The 19,922-nt window shown below is 36.4% G+C and overlaps 1 pseudogene; it reads right to left on the bottom strand.

Annotated features, from left to right (window-relative positions):
- Positions 1–16,953: 16,953 nt before the first annotated feature.
- LOC106982943 (SWI/SNF-related matrix-associated actin-dependent regulator of chromatin subfamily E member 1-like) lies at positions 16,954–18,765 on the bottom strand (annotated as a pseudogene).
- Between the last annotated feature and the right edge of the window lie 1,157 nt (positions 18,766–19,922).

Genomic DNA, 19,922 nt, shown 5'->3' on the forward strand with positions numbered 1-19,922 from the left:
AAGTTTTCCTAGACATTGTGATAAACCAGAATTTAAAAAAAAAAAAAAGGCATTATCAGAATTGACAGTCAAGGTAAGAAACAAATGGAGTTGAGTACACAAAGTATAATGCCGCAGGCTGCTTTTGGGTTTGTTGGCCAAAAACAATTCACAATTTCCCTCCTTCCCTAGAGAATTGGCCACACTACACAGGGGCCACCCTATCTGAGAAGCTCCATCCCACTTCTGAGGTTAGACCTCAGGCAGGGACTGACTGAAGGCAATGAATGATGGTCTGAAGGCGGGACTAACTCTGTGTTGCAGTTCTGTCCCCAAAGCTTTCCTGTGTGATACTAGGTAGTGTCCATGTAAAAACTACACTCTTTTGTTTGTTTTTTACCCTCCCTGTCTTACTTTCCTGCTTCCCTTTCTCTTGAGAACTCATTCCAGAGAGAACACTTGAATTAATAACCCCATTTCATGTTCTACTTCTAGGGAACTCTACCTGATACCTGGCCACGCTTTTTAAAATCTCAGTGTCACTGCATATGTTGTTTCTTTTATCCAGGGGATACATACTCCTTTTATTTACCTAAAAATTTGTTTACCTTTACCACATGTCAGTTAAATTGCCCTCTATTCAGGGAAGATTTCCTAGATATTCAGTCGGGGGCCCATTTTCCTTTAGTCTTCTAGGGCTGTCTCCATTTCACACTGCCTCGTTGTATTATAATTGTTTGTCTCTTTCAGTGAAACAAGTATCAATTGAAGCTCTTTTACCTTTTTTTAATGTTTATTTATTTTTGAGAGAGAAAGACAGAGCGTAAATGGGGGAGGGGCAGAAAGAGAGGGAGACACAGAATCAAGAGCAGGCTCCAGGCTCTGGGCTGGAGCACAGAGCCCACAGGGGCTCGAACCCACAAACTATGATATCTTGACCTGAACTGAAGTCCAACACTTAACTGACTCAGCCACCCAGGCGCCCCCCCCCCCTTTTTAAATAGAAGCTTCTTTAAAGATTTACTTTATTTTTATTTTTTTATTTTTTTAAATTTTTTCTTTAACATTTATTTTTGAGAGACAGAGAGAGGCAGAGCATGAGCAGGGGAGGGCGAGAGAGAAAGAGATACAGAATATGAAGCAGGCTCCAGGCTCTGAGCTGTTTGTTAGCACAGACCCGACGTGGAGCTTGAACTCACAAACTGTGAGACCATGACCTGAGCTGAAGTCGGATGCTCAGCTGACTGAGCCACCCAGGCGCCCCTATTTTTATTTTTTAATGCCTTATTTATTTTTGAGAGGGAGAGAGATAGAACTTAAGTGGGGGAGGGGCAGAGAAAGAGGGAGACACAGAATTTGAAGCAGGCTCCAGGCTCTGAGCTGTCAGCACAGAGCCTGTGTTGGGCTCGAACACATGAACCATGAGATCATGACCTGAGCTGAAGTTGGACACTTCACCAACTGAGCCACCCAGCTACCCGAAGGTTTACTTTTAAATATACTTTTTTCTCTTAATCAATTAATTACGGGTTTGTGAAAAAAATGAAATTTTGATTCTTAAAAAATAACTGAGTTATTTTAATACATATATATATATATCTATGGGATATACTGGATATAAGTTAAATATATATTCCAGGAAATATTATGACACATAATTTTATTTAAGGAATTATATTTTCCTTTCAACTCTCATTACATGTTTAAATGAAAAAATCCCTAGGCACAGAAATATCACAATTTTAAATATATACAGAAAAATGAATATTCAGGGATGCCTGGGTGGCTGACATTCAGTTAAGCATCTGACTCTTGATTTTGGTCCAGGTCATGATCTCATGGTGGTGAGATGGAGCTCCCTGCTGGGCTCCCTACTGAGCATGGAACCTGCTTGGGATTCTCTTTTTCCCTCTCCCTCTGCCCTTCCTCTGCTCACACTCTTTTCTCCCTTTCTCTCTGTCTCAAAATAACTAAACATTAAAAATACATGATAAATACATACATAAATACATAAACAAATAAATATTCAGTGAAGACAATCGCCGAAATATTAGCAGTACATCTCAAAATACAAACGATGTTAGAATACTACCATTGACTTATACTGAACTATCTTAAAATAATTAATATAATCCTGTTAGTGGTTCTCCACTAAGGGAATATATATTTATACAGTGATATGTATGGATATAAAATAAATTTCTTAGGGGCGCCTGGATAGCTCAGTCAGTTAAGCACCCGGCTTCAGCTCAGGTCATGATCGAACGGTCAGTGATTTCTAGCCCCGCGTGGGGTTTTGCGCTGACAACTCAGAGTCTGGAAACTGCTTTGGATTCTACGTCTCCCTTTCTGCTCCTCCCCTGCTGTCGCTCCATCTCTCTCTCTCTCTCTCTCAAATATGAATAAACATTTAAAAAATTGTTTTTAATAAATTTCTTAGGTAAGGTAACCAATAATTTTCTCCATTACATTATGCTTGATAATTCACAATGTGACAATAATTGTAAGTACAACTTAACTTTTTTTTTTAAACCTGAACACTTTGCTCTTATTAGTATTTTATTTTAAACTACTTAGATACATCTTCATCGGTGAAGTATCCAGATTATCTCTGCCTATACAATCCCCATTCACTTACTCAATGAGAGGGAAATCAGTGCAGAAAATGTAATAATTTCAATGTACACACTTTACTTGGCAGTGGGAGAATTTCCTCCAGATACGAAGAATAGGTGGTTCAGCATTTTTCGATCTGAACACAATCAATACATTGAGAGAAGTAGCTTGCACTGACTATTCACATTTTAATCCAACAGTATGCACAATGAAGAATGGCATGAGGGATTTCTCACCTATTCAAGTGCTGTTATCTTAAATCCACCTGTATCTGAGTCTAATTAGACACTTGCAGGGAGTTGGCATATATTAAATATTTGTCATACAATAAAAAATATTAATTATATTAATAAAAAAGGTGATAACTTCTATTATGTTTAAACAGTAAAAAAAAGTGGGGTCCCTGGGTGGCTCAGTCAGTTAAGCATCTGACTTTGGTTCTGGTCATGATCTCATGGTTCATGAATTCGAGCCCCACATCAGGCTCTGTGCTGACCGCTCAGGGCCTGGAGCCTGCTTCAGATTCTGTGTCTCCTTCTCTCTCTGCCCCTCCCCTGCTTGTACTCTGTCTCTCTTTCAAAAATAAACACTAAAAGTTTTTTTTTTTTAAAACAATAAAAAAGCTACCCAGATAAGCTGATAATGACAAAAGCTATGTAAAAATAGAAATGCATGAGCTTTGTCTATGTACTGGAGCAAAATAATATAAACGTTTTAAAGATAACTGAGCTCCTCAAACAAATAAACAAGAAAATAAGAATAATAGGGGAAAATGGAAAAAAATAAAATAAAAATTTCCCCAAAGGCTCTGAGGCTAGAATATTTTTTAAGACTAGTTCTTATCATTTTGAAGAGACAGGAAACTTCTGGGCTACATAAGTTCAACTAGAGCATGAAAATGATTGGAGTGATCCCAAATAATTGTAAAATATTGCTATAACTCTATCAGACTAATGTTATACATGCATGTCTATATATATATTTAATATATTTTATATAAGAAGAAATTAAATAGTATCTACACTTAAGAAATATTCCTTACCTTCGTGTAATAAAAATATAAAGATAATATTCTATCAAACTCTTATCCATCAAGTCATTGTTATAATATTAATAAAATATATGATATGACTGTTAGAAAAAATGAAATATGTAGCATCTGCTCTGCTGAATGGAAAGTAATTGAACAATTTTGGAGAATTATTTGTTCAAATTCATTAAATTTTAAAATGTGAATATGCTTTGAACCATCAAATTCAGTCTAGCTACACAGAGGGTTATACATAACAGGTATTACTTACAACAAGATTTGTGAGAAAAATAATGAAACACATTAAATCTCCACTAATACAAAGTTGATTATTTTTTATCTTCATAAGTTGAAATGTGTGCAGCTGCTTTAAAATTGAAGAGAATATTATTCATATTTTGAAACACATTTAACTACATATATACAACTATGTATTATATATAAACATATGTATATACAATATATTTGTAGATATTTATAGACAATTTTTCTAAGATAGAGTTTATCAAAATAAGCTGTAATTCATTATGTATTATATTATATTAATTTTATAAATTGTTAAAATAATACATTACAGGGGTACCTGGGTGGCTCAGCTGGTTCAGTGTTTAACTCTTGATTTCAGCTTGCATCATGATCTCAGGGTTATAAGACTGAGTCCCACATCAGGTTCCATGCCGAACAAGGAGCCTGCTTAAGATTCTCTCTCTCTCTTCCCTGGCCCCTCTTCCCTGCTCTATCTCTCTCTCTCTCAAAAATAAATAAATAAATAAATAAATAAATAAATAAATAAATAAATAAATTGCAGTATCTATTGATTTCTAGTGGTAATGATTGATTACTTTCATAATTATTAATAAGGAAACAACATATTTTATAGTTTTGATCTAGAACCCCTTTGTAAGATATCAATGATAAGAAAATAGCCAAAATTTACCAAAAAAATTATGTTCAAAGATTATTCTATCAGTGTAATTTTTAATTGCAAAAAATGGATCCACCTAACATGTTTGATTGCAGAAGAACAGTTAATAAATCATAGAGCATTCAAATAATATAATATTTTAACCATTGTAAATATTTTAGAATATAATTAATGATCCTAAGACATGCTTACCACATAATTCTAGTGAACAAAGAAAAGCTAAGATTAATAAAACATATGATCAAGATTCTGTTTTTAAAATATTGCATTCATATGTGCATTAAAATTGGTGATAAATTAAGAGGTAAGAGTGAGAATGACAAATTGGCTTATTGGGAAACTCCTCCAAGAGATAAATAGCTTAAGACAATGGAGAATTGAAGCGGAAGACATGGGTTATGCAAATCAGAGAGAATCATCTTCCTGGAGTTTGAACATTAGGAAGTTATTGAGAGACTGAGTTTCTAGAAGAATGATTAGTGTTCTTGGGGTCTGCAATATAATGAATATTGTCACATATCAAAATCCCCATGTCTGTATGAGGTCTCCTGAAAAGTCACCTCCCATGATCCGAAAAAATCTTCAATAAACTACAAATACAATGACATATCTGGTGATTGAATTTGATGACGACTAGGATTATGCTCTGAAATGCAGTGTGTATGTGTTGATGGGGTAGAAGAAATCAAATTCCCTAGGTAAATGCAGAAGCATGAGGTAGCTCTGTGGAAATTTAAAAACAAAACAAAACAAAACAAACAAAAAACAGAAGCTATAAAATCTGAGGGAGAGCACTGAATTGTCTCTGCTGGTGAACTTGAGAGTTTGAGTCAAATTGTACTAAATCCCCAGGGTATGGAAATCCCAAAGCAACATTTGAGCAGAGGAAAAAAAAAAAAAAAAATACACACACACACACACACACACACACACACACACACACACACACACATTTACAAACATTTAGAGATTACTTTGATTTATTTAGAGACAGCTAGTGTAGGGTTTTACTTAAATCTTATAAAATGTCAATGTTTTCCTATATTAGGTAGCCATCAGTATTTACCTATTGTATTAGTTTGCTAGCACTACTGTACCAAAATATCACACACTGGGTGCTTTGAACAACAGAAATTTATTTTCTGGCAGTTCTGAAGGCTGGAAGCCAGAGGTCCAGGTGCTGGCAGTTCCGGCTTCTCCTGAAGCCTCTCCCCTTGGTTTACAGATGACCATGTTGCCACTGTGTTCTCACATGACCTTTATTCTGTGCATGTGTTTTTCAGGTGTCTTCCCTTTCATATAAGGACACTGGTTATATTGGATAAGGGCCCCCCCCTTTATAACCTCATTTAACCGAAAATATCTCTTTAAAGTTCCTGTCTCCAAATCCATTCACATTCTAAGACATCAGGCATTGGGACTTCAGCATAAGAATTTAGAGGCAATTTGGAACAATTTTATTCTGTAAAAACATAAAGACAAAGACCATGACTGCAAACTGGTGTCAAAATGAAGTCGCTCAAATCCGTAATTTGCAAGTTTGACAGGTGCTTTTCAATCGGATTAATTTATGCCTCCATTAATTCCTTATAGCCAAATATCTGTTCATTGATGTTTCATCAAGTAAAGAGCAAGTATGCATTGTTTAATAATCTCCATTAAAAATATAATAAATTTTCCAAATTAATTGTTTTTCATTAAGGAAGTGAGAAGACAAAACAACTAGCAAAGTATAGGTATAATATTCCTTTGGAGAAGTTTCTTAAGTACATGGAGGATGATTTCAGTCTGGAACAGAAGAATGCTTCAAGCACCTACCAGAAGAAAGGGGTAAATTATTCAAAAAAAGAAATAACTAACTGGGAAAATAAAGTCCAGGTCCCTTATGGCATAATCTAATGTGAAGAGGGATTCTCTGAATAGGTAGCTTTCCAAATGAGAACTGAAAGAAAAATAGAAATTAGCAGAGAATTAAAAAAAAAATTCCTAAAATGAATAAGAGAATAAAAAAAATCCAACTAGTACCTTAAAACTGACAAAACAAATTGCCTTTTAAACCAAAGCATCATTTTTCCATTGCAAAGAAAAATGTTCCTTTTTAATCCTTTTGATTTAGATAAAATAGAATAGCATCCTCACTTCCCTTTTTTTACTTTATTAAAAAACCTGCAGTGTGAGTCCACATCATTTCAGTTATGGCCTAAGTAGTCTGATTCTAATTTTCTGTGCTTTCTGTAACATATTCCTTAAATAAATGGTACTGATATAAAAACAAAACAAACAAACAAAAAACTCTACGAGTCTCTCATTTTTGTATAATGTTAGGTATCATTGAACTTTTCATATCAATATTAAAGGGACTGAAATATCTAAAATGAAAGCAAAATTGCTACAGATCCCATGAACACAAACACTAACAGCTCATTAGTTTGGTAGCATGTTATACTGAGAACATCTGGCCCATGTCAAGGCTGTGAGCATACGCAAAGTAATGGTTTCTTTTTGAGTAATATGTCAAGGATAGTTAACTATTAAGCTTAGCATATGTGTGCAAGTTAACCAATTCATTGGACACCTTGACCTCTAATTATATTAATAATGTAATGGAGCTACAGAACAGAGCCTGGGACATAGTGGGCCGTGGTAGTGGGGAGAGGGATATGGTAGGTCATTCAAGTGAAATCAGACATATATGAGTTGTTTTCATTTCTTTTTTGAGCTTCCTTTACCTCGTTCCTTCAGTATAAATACACTTAAAAGTGAATTTGGTTGAAAAAAATTTTTATTCCATATCAATTGGCACATTTACAAAAGTAACTGATCATTCTCAATAAATCAACTGCCACAAATCTTTTTAACCTATACAACAAAGATAAATGCTGAACTAAAAAAACTAAATTAGGATTTGCTCATTTCTCCAATATCTATTAAGTACTCTTTGGTTTGCCTTTGGGGTAGCTCTGTTTGCTGCTGCATATACCCATTGACAGAATTTTGCTGGTCCCACCCAAGGCACAATTTAATTTTCTGTCCCTTATTTGTAGTGTACGTCTGACTTGAAAATCTCAGAGATTCAATTTGATACCAGATTTGGTGTGCGATGGTGGTGCAATCTCCTGGAGCTGTATATATACCTGTAAGGTTTGGGAAGTTTATTTTGGCTCTTGCACAGAGGTCTAGAGGATACTAGATTTTTAGTTTGGGGTTTTAGGTCCAGGAGGGTGGCTTTATATTGACAGTTTAAATTTTGTTACTCTTTCCCTTGTTGTAGAATAAAATCCTGTCTCAAAAAGAAAACTGTAGTTGGAATAAATAGCCTCTAGGAATGCATCTGGCTTTCTAGAAATCTGTCTAAGGTATCCTTCTTCTGTGCTATGTCAGCCCAACTTGGCTGAGGATTGTTTTAAATCAGTGGCAATTATAACAATAGATGTTACAGACCCAGATTATGGGTGTTGCTGTGTACATTATTAATTAAAAGATGTCTAATAGTCATCCTAATTACATAGGAATTTTCCATATTCTTCAAATAAAGCCCTCAAATTTGCTAAGAAGCCTGCACTTGGGATTATTTGGTTTTTGAAAATCATGGTAACACTAATGTGCTTGTAACACTATTGATGTAGCCATTTATATGAGTCAAACCAGGGACTGAGGTCCATTTAAAGAATACCACACAATCAGGGGAGCTAACCAGTAAATAAAAACTTAAGTGAAAAAGTCTATACTTTTTATTCCAATGTTTTATAGGATAGCAACAGGATTTAATAAATAACCCCTGGGAACAGTTTATATCTGGTTTCCTCCTCTCCCAGAATCTGATATACTTCACATTCTCTTAAGTCTCTCATTTTCCCAACTTTCCCCACTCTGGGATCCAAGCTCAAGCCACTATGACTGACCCTTCCTTCCTTCTCTCTACTCAAGGTCCATCTATTATTCCTTCTTTCGTGTCTGAGTATGATTTTGGCTCATTTTCTGATTTGCATGAGGAATAGGTGGATATGACAGGCTCTCCTGTTTGAAGGTAGTGGAATTTAGAGATAGGTTAGGGCTTGTGGAAACTATTACACAGTAATTAGCAAGTTGAACAAGGGGGGAATTTTCTTTTTCTTTTCCAGCTTAATTGGAATATAATTGATATAGAATACTGTGTAAGTTGATGGTATACAAAAGTAATGATTTGAGATATGTGTATATTATGAAATTATTGAGGAGGGTGTTTTTTCTTCATCAATTGTTTTTTCCTCAGTGGGCACAATGAATACAAAATTTTAAAGGTAGAAAAAACTATCCTATAAGAGAATGAATGTGTAGGCCCTTCAGCCTTGAAAATGATAGAAATCATCATTAGTTAAAGTAAAAAGGAGACTTCGTAATGAAAAGATACAAAGTTTTAGAGAATAAAAAATATATATGTGGGAAGAAAATGAGAGATATACCAAAATAAAAATAACAACAATGGAAGATGGCCTAGTCTTTTGTTTATTTATTTTTTAATGTTTATTTTTGAGAGAGAGAGAGAGAGAGAGAGAGAGAGAGAGACAGAGCAAGAGTGTGGGAGAGGCAGAGAGAGAGAAGAAGACAGAGAATCCAGAGCAGACTCCAGGCTCTCAGCTGTCAGCACAGAGCCCGATGCGGGGCTCAAACTCAAGGACAACAAGATCATGACCTGAGCCGAAGTCTGATGCTTAACTGACTGAGCCACACAGGTGCCCCGAGTCCTTTAAATATGGGGCTGGGAGAAGGCAGATATTTAGTTATAAATTGTGAGCTTGATATTAACAGCAGGTTCAAGGAAGATTCTAGAGAGTAAACTGACTCAGACAGATGGTTACAATCACTTTTGAAAGTGGAAAAATAAACCAATAATGGAATCAATTGGGGAACTTCTTCCAAATGGGTGAAGCAACCTCATATGTTTGCACCAATGAGGAATATTTAAGCAAACAATAAACAGCATTCATCAGGTTCTATTTAGTGCGCTCCAGTGTGACACACTTTGTCATGAAGTCGAGGGAGAGTAAGGATGGCACATTTAGTGAAAAAGTATGACTAGGAAATGTATGGATTTACTAAAGGGAAGTACTAAGAAGAAAAGTACAAAAAGGAAGTCAAGGTTTAGTTGGGATTTGTATTAGATACTGTATCTACAATAAATAGGGTAATTATATAATTTGTTTTCCAAATGCGTACTCTTGCAGTTGTGAAAGGTAGTTATGTAAACACAATAAATATAAACCAGGACTGGGGTGCTTCTGTGGCTCAGTCAGTTGAGTGTCCAAGTCTTGATTTTGGCTCAAGTCATGATCCCAGGGTCATGGGATCAAGCCCCATGTTAGGCTCCATGCTGAGTGTGGAGTCTCCTTAAGATTCTCTCTCTCCCTCTGCTCTTCTACCCCACTTGCACTCTCTCTCTCTGTCTCTTTCTCTAAAACAAACAAAGATTGACCTGGGCAAATAAATTAAATATGTTATCCCTGCAGTAACATAGGCTGCATTTGGGATTAAATTATCCTTCTCGATGGGGTATCAGTGTGTATGAATTGTGCAAATAGCACATATTTTTGGCAGTCAAATAACTAATTGACATTATAGTTTTTACTATATCCATTATGCTGAAAGGAGAAGGGTGCTAGGAAGATGCACTTACTTTATAAGAAACACAGAGAAAGAAACTGTGGCTATGTGTCCAGTTTCTGTACTAAGGATAGGTCTACCAGATAGATCTACACACCATTTAAAAGTAAATGTGAAATAATGTTGATGGAAGGAGGTGGACCCTCAAAACCCAAAAGCCATTAGAGCCAGATGAAACGAGAACACACCTGGAAGTATAAGTGACTAGGACTGTCAGTATTGTGAAGCCATGAAAACTGCCAGGTGATCTTCTCACTATGAAAATGGTCTATGATGCTCTGAGAAGAAGAGGATTTATTGAGAACCAATCAGCCATGCTATCTGGATAGAGCAATTCTAAAATTTTAGATGTAACTTCAGTTTATTATAGCTTACAAGAAAAAAAAATGGTAACACTACTACAGTGAGCACAAACATCAATGGAAAGATGCCTCCAATTTCAAAAGGTACAGAAATTAAAGTGACATATTTAAAGCAAATAAGAAGTTTAGGAAATTAAAGCAAAACCAGATAAAAGATTAGATCATTTCCACACACCTGAAAAGTAGATAGTTTCATTAAAATAGCTTGTCTATGCTATTTCTGGTTCTTACCGTGATCAGCTTATACTCCAGGTGATGGTCAATTATCAGATTCCTTGGAATTTCATTACTAGTACTTGGGTTTTCATTAGTTTCAGTCTTCTTGGAATTTATGGCCAGAGGGAATGAGAATACTCAATTTATAAGAACTACTTTGCATATAAGATGGGCAAGACTGTCATCAATTGAGTTAATTATATTATTAAAGAACTAATTAAAATAAATGTCATTAAAGAATTTTTCAGTAGACTAAGATGTTCAGCATTTAAGAAATCTGCAGTAGCACCAGTAACCTATTCCTATACTTGTGGTATCAGGATATGTATGGGTGACAACTGATATATTTATTTGAGCAGTCAGCCATCCAACAGACAAAACATCTGAAAGCCCTAGGCCAACTGAAAGCCACATAGGTAACTGCTAGAGATCTATTATTATCCCCAATTGTTCACCTCTCACCTCCCTGTAAAAAAAAAAAAAAAAATTACATTATCCTCCATTGCCATGTGACTTGCCATGTACCTATTCCCTGTAGGAGGAATCAACTAATTGATACCTGACTGCATTTGGCCAATGGAGTATGAGCATACAAGAATGATGTCATTTACAAATAAAAGTTCAAAGAGCCAATCTCCTTTCCCATGAGAATGACATGTTCAGAACGTAAGCTGCTCCTTCAGCACAGAGCTAGAAATGAAGCAGAGTGACGAGAGCCAAGTTACAGGTACTGGACAGTGTCATGTGAGTTAGAAAATCATGCACACTTGTTAGGCTGAATGTCAGGTGCAATGTAAGCCAGTGAAGATTTGGGATCTTTTTCTTTTGTTTTGTTTGTTTGTTTGTTTTACCAGAACAAAGCTAGCTAATACAAATAAACCTCAAATGAGTGGTACATAGGAGTAGGTTAATTGCAATTCAAAGGAAAAGGAGTAAAAATATCATATTTTTAAATTTTGTATTGATCTGGTGTTGCAAAATAAAAATCTAATAATGCATAGAGACTTACGAATAAATATAGTGAGCCTAAAAACCTACCAAGTCTATTTGCCCTTACTGTCATAACCTAGACATACCCACAGATGTGTATTCCTGGCCAATATTCTTTACTCTCTTGGATTAAAAATGAAAAATCAGTTCTACTCCATATCATTTAGGAGAAGTTGTCAGTGCAAAGTTCTGTCACATTAAAGATAGCCACAGGACATGAAGAGTTCCATCAGAAACTTTGGTTATCTGAACACTTTCAAGAACAGAACTATCATATGTTAATTGAAAGCTTTGATGATGTCTTGTTAATACATGCCAAACAGAAACCACAAGAAGATCAGAAAGTAACAATCCTCACTTTTGAGGCATTTAAGAAAAATAATTGCTAGTCTAACTTGGAGAGCATCTTTCTCAATGGGAAAATAAGCTGGACTTCAGATGCAAAGTACTAAGTTCAGCTAATTTTCAGTAACGATCAGCTATGAAGAGAAAAGCATCAGCTAATATGGAAATTAGTGAAAGACTTTGCTTGGCCCCATTAACATCTGATGTAACTTTTAATCTTCATGCGATAATAACTGCCAATATTATGATGAGTGTAATTAAGTGCATGAGAAAGACACCTATAGTATATGTCTGCTGAGGGTTTTGCTATGTGGAAATGAAGTGTAGGTGGTCGAAGACTCATTGCTTGTTGCAGGGGAGTACCATAAACCTAGAACTTGGTTGATGGTGGTGGTGGTAGGGGCAGCAAACTTCGGGATTCATCTTACTGCCTCCATTAATGGCCTAATCTGGGTAAATTTTTCGAAAAATCAATCTGTGGGTTGTGTGGGTGGCTCAGTCAGTTGAGCATCAGACTTGATTTCGGCTCAGGTTATGATCCCAGGGTCATAGAATTGAGCTCTACATCAGGATCTGAGCTGAGAATGGAGCCTGCTTAGGATTCTCTCTCTCTCTTCCTCTGCACCACCCCCCTTCCCTCTCTCTCTCGGGGTAAAAAAAAGAAGGACCTATTTATAATAACCCTTGCTTAGTGGAGCTATCTTTATGAAGCTATTGGAGAAAGCTGTGGTCTGATCAGGGGTACTGTGATCACATGAGAATATTTGCATACCATCATAAATGCAATTTATTTCATCTACAAGTAGGAAAACCTACTGATAGGAATTTAAAATTTGATGAGTACATAAGGATTTCAGAAGTTAAAGTCCTTAAAATACCCAGGAAGGAAATCATGTATCCCTGGAATTCAGTAGGCTTATGTCAGGAGGCTGAATTAGGTGTTCTATAATTTGGTAGTAAAGGAAAATTGACCTGATGAATATAAAAGTTTCTATGAACCTAGGGGCAAATGCTATTCTTTTTTGGTGAATCAATAATCAATTTGTAACCGAAGATGTGTTGAGCATAGGGAGTAAGATACAGGATATAACTTCAACATCACAACAAAATACAAGGTACAAAAGGTATGGGGCATGTTAAGACAAGTGTGTGGGTAGGGAAACACTGATAAAGCAGCTTTTCTATTGAATTATAAGGAGGCCTAATTTTCCCAGATTCTTTTAGGACAATCTTCTATCACTAATAGGAATAAAATCTGGCCTTGCTTCAAAAAAAGAAGAGTCCACAAAAACGCCTTCATCCAGGCCAGTAGCAATCAATAATTACTTTCCAATTCCTCAAAAGGGAAAAGGCATGTGGTCTACAGACACATTTTTGGATCCCAAATACTTTCATATTCAGAGACAAATGTAGGGGATGAAATTGTCAAATATGGATATTAGCAGTTGAGAAGCTGGGTTGGGGGAGCAGACAATCCAAAATGAAAGCCTCTCTACCCTCTGCAGCTCACTGATTTTCAGGAAAAATTAGATGAGCTGAGGCTAGAGATGTCAGGACTCTGATAACACATGTAAAGTATCTTCCCACTGATAAATTGAACCAGCATTTTATTTTTATAACAGCAGCAGTTTCTTCAGAATGAATAGAGGTTTCCTCACTAAAGATTAATCTCTTAAGATCACTGCAGAGATTCTAGCCTATGGACTCTCCTTATAGAAGACCTTTTTTCTACAATTATTCACTTAAACAATGGGTCCACCTTTAGAATAGAAAGCTTTAGGGGAGTAATTATATATATCATTATATATTGCAGTGAACTCAACAAGCAGTTGCGAAATTAGAAAGTAAAATCATCTCAAAAGGGAAGAGTTGACCCCTTGAACAACAGGTGTTTGAACTGTGCAGGGTCCACTTATATGTCAGTGTTTTTCTTCAATATAGTACAGTACTGTAAATGTGTTTTCTCTTCCATATGATTTTCTTAATAACATTTTATTTTCTTTACCTTATTTTACTATAAGAATACACTATAAAATACATGTAACATACAAAATATGTGCTAATTGACTGTTTATGTGAATCAGTAAGGCTCTGGCCAACAGTAGGCTATTAGTAATGGAGTTTGTGGGGAGACAAAATCTATGTAGAAATTTTCAACTGAGCGAGGGATTGGAGCTCCTAACACCCACATTGTTTAGGGTCAATTGTATATAGTTATACCATTTTGTTTTTTACGAAACCTAGAAAAAAAATCAAGCTATTCACTTTATGAGCTGTTTGGAAATCTTTCCCCATTGTTCCTTAGATAGTCACAAGTTACAGAAAGTCTTATCAAGAGATGTTCCTAAGGTGGCTATCCAAGAAGAGTATATACACAGGCTCAGTTGAAGCCATGAAAGAAGTCCATTTTGTAGTCCTTATGTCCTTTATTTCCCTTTAGCAACTGAACCATCCCTTAAAGAGCTATTGAATCCACTGAGTTATGATTATTTTCTCAGTATATGTGTATACATATATATATATACACACACATATGAAAATATGTATTCTTATGTGTTACATATATACTATTATACTTATATATATACGTATATATATATATGTATATATACACCATTGTACTCAAGATATATATAAAAGAAATATAATAAATATTGGCTAAAATCAAAGAATTAATACATATTCAAAAATGACAGCAAAAAACATTTTATAAACAGGCCAAATAAAAGTTAAACATAGTGCTCTGGGAGAATAATATAAATAGAATATAAACTGGTGGTTATTTGGGTCATAGAGATGGTGCTATCATTTCTACAGCCTACAAAACCTTCTTTCTTTCTTTTCTTCCTATCTAATTTATCTCACTTTTCTATACCAATCTATGTTTTTCTGTCCTCCTCTTTTCTGCCCATTGGGGTTTACATTGTTTCGATTTGTTACAAATTGGTAAAGAATGAAAGTTAACTCCAGGGTCATTGTCTTAGCAAGTGGACCCCAAATCTTGTTTTTATGTGTCCACAGCAATTTGCCATTGTTAAGGATTTCATCTCATTGCTTATGCCAACAGTTAGGATGGTGCTAGTCACCTGAAATTGAACCTCTGAGATTCTGGAGGCTGCTGGGATCTCCCTGGTTATTCGGATATGTGTGTGTCCCTGAACTATTTAAGGTGAGATTTGTGCCTTTGCTTTGTAAATAAAGCAAGTTAAAGTCTAATGGCATATCACTATGTCACTACAGGAAAGCTCGAGAGGATCATTCAGTAAGTGACTTTAAAGTTAACACTAGGAAAGTTTATTAAAATATAAAAAGAATCTGATCTTTCCTTACATATGTTAGTATATCCAAGAAATTCCTTGAATATAGTATACTCTATTTTCTACTGTAGGTACCTTTGTTATTGAAGGTCCCCCTAAAGTGATAGAGGAATTCAAACTCCTTATCCTGAGAATGTATGAAGGAGAAAGACATGATATGAAAAACAGTGACCTAACTTTCCTAGATGAAGGAATATAAATTAGAATACAAGTTTTAGGGAAAGTATGTTTGTCTCACACCCAGATGGCAAAGACAAATTTTTCTAGGAGAATCTAGGAGAGGAAAAAAAAATGACTTTAATAAATGTTGCTGGAATTTGGGATTTCTAGCCCTTTAAAAATTCAAGAATTTAATTGTGAGTCAAGCAGACACCATTTTGTCTGTCATCAAAAAGTACAGCCTAGTGGGAGAAGCAGTTATTAAAATAAGGTAAGTGTTATGAAGGACAAATGCAATGTGCTGTCAATGAAAGATCTAACTTAGTCTAGGTAAATGTCCTCAGCATTTGCTGGAAAATAAAAACTTTGATTTTTTCATTGAGATCCAAAGGATGAGTGTTAACTGACAAAAAAGAGAACAGTCAGAATGGTCAGAGCAGAGGGTACAGTGCTTGTGACAGCCTAAAGCAGGGAGCAGTATTGCTCACTAGAGGAAATGAAGGAAGGTCAGAGTGAAAAGAAAGACTAGGAAAATGTTAGTGATAAAGCTGAAGAGTAGAATGCAGACGAGATAATGATGCGCCCTGCACATGTTAAAAGTGGGGAAACCACTGAAAAGTTATGAACAAGAAAGCTGCAGTCAGATTTTCACTATTAAATGATCAATTTTCCTGTACTGTAGAGAAAAAATTTGCAGGACAGACAGAAACTGGAACCACTTAGAAGGATGTTGCATTAATTCAGGGAATAGTAGATGATCACTTGGGTTAGGATCCTGGCAGAAAAGATGCTGAGAGATGCAGAGTCTGAGAGCTATTTAGGAGGCAAAATCAATAGAGCATCAGGCCTCACTGATATGGGGGATGAGAGATAGGAGGGTGTCTTGAAGGATTCTCAGGTTTCCAACTTGTACAATTGGATGGATGCTGTTATCATTCATTCAGATAGGAGACATTATAGGAAAACACTGCAAGTTCACTATTGAACATGGAAACATACAAACAGTTATTCAGATATATGGTGTTAGAATTCAAAAGGGCTGAGATGCAGACACATATTTATATAGTTAAAGTCAGACCATATTCCTAACAACTGAAGCCATGGGTATTGTGTGCACACTTAACTGAAGGACACTGAGGGAGAAAAGATACATGACCAATGACACACTGCAAAGAAATTCAACAGTTAAACATTGGATAGAAAAAATAAAATAAAAAAAAAAAAAAAAAAAAAAAAAAACCAAACAAAAAAACATTGGATAGAAAAAAAATGGACCATCCATGTGGTTGAGAAGGGAGAATTAAAAGGTTAGAGGAATGCCAGTAGAGGGTGGTATCAGAGAAACCGAAGCAATATGCTATCATTTTTATTATGGTTGTTATTATGAATGTTATTTTATTTAGAGGTAGTGGTTTAATGTTAACTTAAAGGTAGTATAAAGTGCTTCTGAAATATCAGGCAAGATGAAAGTTGAACTCAGTGATATGAAGAACAGTGATCTAGAAAGGAAGAGCTCTCTCAGTACAGGGGTACACAGGACAGAATGGAGTGAAGAATGAGACCATGATGAAGAAATTTCTTTTTTCCCCCCCATTTAAAAATTTGTTTATTTTTTTAACATTTTTATTTAATTTTGAGAGACAGAGAGAGACAGCATGAACAGAGGAGGGGCAGAGATAAAGGGGGACACAGAATCTGAAGCCGACTCTAGGCTCTGAGCTGTCAGCACAGGGCCTGATTCAGGGCTCAAACTCATAAACCATGAGATCATGACCTGAGCCAAAGTCGGACATTTAACAGACTGAGTCACCCACGTGCCCCTAAGGAAGTATTTAGAACACATAGAACAAGGCAACATGTACTCTCTCCTCTCGTCTTCCAGGGGGAGTCTGTTGGTGGTTCCTCCCCTGTTGCATTATTGCTCTCTGAGTCAGTGTCACCATCACTGGCCCCTTCCTCAGTCATACTGTCCACTCCCTGCTGCCTGCTCGCCTTGTCCTCAGGAGTAGATGTGCCTTCACCTTCTGTTGGCTTTCTGTCCCTTGTTCAAGACATGTCTTCTCTGTCTCCATTGGGAAGCTCTCGTCATCTCTCTTTACCTCAGTCTTCCTGGCAGCTTGCTCTTCCTCAGGAACCATGCTACTCTGACTGCCTTCAGCTTGTTCTGTGGCCTCTTTCTCCCTTTTCTCCTGCCTTTTGTGACTGTGTTCCTCTGCCTGTGCAATTTCAGGAGCAATTTTTTCCCCATATCCATTACTACTTTGAAATCACACAAGCTTTTAAGTTCATTGTTAAATGAATCTCTGCTTTCCAGGAATTTCCTCTTCTCTTCTTGGTGTCGCTCCTCTATTTGAAGAAGTTCATCTTCTGGTGTTTGCTGATGAGCCATTAAGGACTGGACCTTTCATTTGAGAACGTGCATTCTAGTTGTCATAACAACTGATCAAACACCACACTCTCACTAAGGATTTCACAGATGAGACAGTGGTTTCTTTGGAAATGGACAGTGGCTGTATACTTCCCTGAAAAGCCATCATATTGATTTTCTGGATCTTTGGCAGGCTGAATACTCATGTAAGGTTCTCCTTTTGCCATGTAAGACTGTCTCTGTTGACTTTCTTTCTCTAAAGTAGCTTCTGTACAACCTTGTACATTTATGTACGCAGTGTATTGGGGGGGAATATGATAGGCCTTCACAGATTCATTGTATTCTATCTTTTTCTGCTTTGTATTTGTCTACATATTCTTGTTTTTCTTCATCAGAGATCTCTCCACATGCCACTAATAACCTTGCCAATCTTCTCTGAACCTTAGATCATGGTTGAAAGCTTTTCCTCGGTCCCAGACCTTTCTGCTGTACCTCACATAGGCCATCAGTGGTTTATCTGGTGGCTTTGACAGTTTGGAGTTGTAATACCAGAGGATGCCATGGCCTGGCATTGGTGCCTGGGTTCCCTCCAGGCCTGCAGTTGTTGTAGGGGAGGTGACTGTATGGATTGCAACCCACAAACCCTGGCCTGCTGGGCATGTGTGTTGAAGTAGCTGGGGTAAGTAGTGGGGCATATGATGGCCTTTTTGACATTTTGGGTGATTAAGTTCTCAGTTCCTTAAGAATGAATCTGAGACACCATGGACAGAAAAAGTGCCCACAGCTCCAGCCTCATTTCCCTTTTGTGATCATGAAGAAGTTTCTTAAGTTGAGCCCTAAAGATGAGAATTCAGGGTGGTAGTTGGGTAGTACATTGACCTTGAAAAGGGATATATATATATATATATATTTATCATTTAAGGCTAGATAGATTTCAGCCTGTATCAGTGCCAATGGAAAAGATAAAGAGGTAGAATGTAATATATAGAAAAGTGATTAATCAGGCCAAGAGGAGGCAGGAGCAGTTAAATGCAGAACATCTTTGTTCCTGAGAAGTATCAAAAGAGAGACAGGTACACATCCTAAAAATGAATGTTTAAAACACTCCAAAATCCTTTCTAAATGTTCACTCTTATTAAGTCACTCAATCCATAGCCATAGGAAGTAGAAGTACTGAAATTACCATTTTGTAGATGAGAGATGAAGTAAATTGTCAAAGGTCCATTTTGTAGGTGATGGAACCAGGAATCAATGGAACCTGGAAAGACTGACTCCAGCATCAAGTGGTTAGCCACTACCCTCTACTCTTTATCTGATCTTATACTTTTTCACCTAACCTGTGAGAGCTCTCAGGCAAGCCAGTCTCATGACCTCCACTGTTTTTCAATAAGACGAATTCAATGTTTATAATAAGGTACATATGATTATGCTAATATTTTGGATGAACAGAGGCTTAGAGGAGATGAGAAATGACTTCCATTTTATTTATAGTAAATGGTAAAGACTAAATTTGACCCCAAATCTGTCTAAACTTAAAGCCATTGACCTTTTCCCTTGCCAAGATGAATGATTTTCAAGTTCTCATGCTTAAGCTGCTCTCCTGCTGTCACAGTTACTTCCAGAATTGATCTCTCAACCCTGCTTTAAAAGAAAGCTTTTTCCCCCTTTTCCTCTCTAGAGCCTACTACTGTAATTCAAACATGGTGCCCTCGTCAGTGCTCCACAATACCCCATACCTACTTCTATGACAATACACATCTTTGCATTATAAACATCTGGTTAGTTATGAAACAGGACAACCACTAACACTTTTTTTTATGTTTTGTTATTTATTTTGAGAGAGGAAGCACATGTGTGTGAGCAGGGTAGGGGCAGAGAGAGAAGGAGAGTCCTTACTGGTGGACACCTTTGTGGTTCTGGACAGTTGCTGACCAGCCACGCACCACAGCAGCAGTGGACAGGCTTCATCTTCCTT

The sequence above is a fragment of the Acinonyx jubatus genome, chromosome A1 (assembly GCF_027475565.1).
Source record: "Acinonyx jubatus isolate Ajub_Pintada_27869175 chromosome A1, VMU_Ajub_asm_v1.0, whole genome shotgun sequence".
Lineage (NCBI taxonomy): Eukaryota > Metazoa > Chordata > Mammalia > Carnivora > Felidae > Acinonyx > Acinonyx jubatus.